The sequence below is a fragment of the Trichechus manatus genome, unplaced genomic scaffold, assembly GCF_000243295.1.
Source record: "Trichechus manatus latirostris isolate Lorelei unplaced genomic scaffold, TriManLat1.0 scaffold00001, whole genome shotgun sequence".
Lineage (NCBI taxonomy): Eukaryota > Metazoa > Chordata > Mammalia > Sirenia > Trichechidae > Trichechus > Trichechus manatus.
Window position 1 is genome coordinate 10,007,457 of NW_004443937.1, and position 1,927 is coordinate 10,009,383.

Here is a 1,927-nt window from a genome sequence, read left to right on the forward strand (position 1 = left end):
TTCTGAAAATTAGCCAGTGAAAACCCTATGGATCACAACAGAGTATTATCTGATATACTGCTGGAAGGTGTGTCCTCTAGTTTGGAAAGCATTCAAATTACATAGTGGCCCCAACAATGGACTGGGGCATACCAAGATCATGAAGATGGTGCAAGACATGGGGTCACTATGAGTCATAGCAGACTTGACAGCAACTAACAACAATAGAGAAAGAAACTAGGCTAGTGGTTGCCTAGGAGTGGGGGGAGTGACTGCTAATAGTAGATTTCTTTTTGAGGTGATGAAAATGTTTTAAAATTAGAATATGGTGATGGTTACACAACTCTATGAACATATTAAAAACCATTGAATTGTACACTTTAAATGGGTGAACTTTATGATACGTAAATTACATCTCAATAAAGCTGTTAAAAACACACAGTGGTTATCCTTAGGCCTACAAAAAACGAAACAAAACACAACACCACATTTATTTTAGGACCCAACTCCTTTCTACTTTATTTTTTTTTTGTTGCACATATGCTATTTCATTAATGCTGTTCTGGACCCTGTGTTTTTTTCACATCTTTCTTGGCCATTGTTCCTCAACAGTACTTTTACATATTTTCATTCTTTTGGCCCGGTGTTTCATTGTATGATATTCCGGAATTATATAATCAGCTCCTATTGATGGACATTGAGGTTATTTTCATTCTCGCTACTACAAACAGTGCTGCCTTTCAAAGTAGTTGTTAGTTGCCCTTGAATTGGCTCCAACTCACAGCAACCCCGGGTACAACGGAGCGAAATGTTGCCCCATCGCACGCCATCTTCGTCATCGCCAGTTGCCGTTATCGTAGTGCCTCATCTTCCAGTCCGTAGGCGAGGTATGAGAGTACACGTCTCTACATCCTCAGCTACATAGTATATTACCAAGCTAATGGGTGAAAAATTATAATTGGATTTGTATTTTTTAAATGACTGAGATGGAGCCATCTTTTCAGATATTTAAGACCCTTTTGTAATTTGTTTCTGTGAACTATGGGTTCACTCCTCTTGCTCATTTTAATACCGAATATTAACATGCAGGAGTTTCTATATGGTAAGGACATCAGCCCTTTCTCTTGTGTTGCAAATACTTTAAGTTTGTACTTTGTCTTTTGACTTGGATATTTTTTGCCAGGCGGATATTTTATATTTCTGTGTAGCCTCTCTCTCTCTTTTCTTCCCGAGGGCTTCTAACTTCTAGTTTCAATTCTGCCACTTTCTAGGTGTGTAGCCTATTTCCTGCTCTGTAAAACGGGGAGATGGTGCTGCTTAGCATAGGGTTTGGTGTGGGGTCGGTGAGCAATTGGAAGCCGAAAGCGCCCGGTACAAGGGTCCGCGCTAACCTGCAGAGCGTAGCCTTCAGAAAACAAGCGCTCACAGTCGTTCCCACCTTCATAAACAGCAGGCCTGAGGAACGTCGGCCCAGCTTTACCTTCGCGCTCTTCGTGGCCACGTGAGCGGCCCCGCCCCGCCTGGCTGCCGACCAATGGACGAGTTTCATAGGAAGTAAAGTCCCGCCTCTAAGCCTCTTGACCAAGAAGCGAGTTCCGTCTTGCTTGCAGTCCCGCCCCTTGTCGTTTCGAGCAATGGACACCCTCCGTTCGGGGTAGGCCCCGCCCCCGCGCTCGTCCGGCTGCGGGCCGCAGGGCTCGTTCCGGTGGGCGTCGCGGGCACTGGTGTGAGCGCAGCTTAGGCGGGGGCCAGACCAGAGCCTCAGGAGTCGGGTGGGCGGCGAGCGGACGGCCAGAAGGGACGTCCGGGCCGTGGGGGCTGGGGGCCCGTCGTCTAGGCCGCGGCGTTAGGAACGGAAGGGGCGGTCGGGCGGGGCCCCTGCGGCTGCTGACGGGGGCTCCGCGGGCTCCTGAGGGGCGGCCCGGGCCCCTTCCGGCCGGGGGTTGGC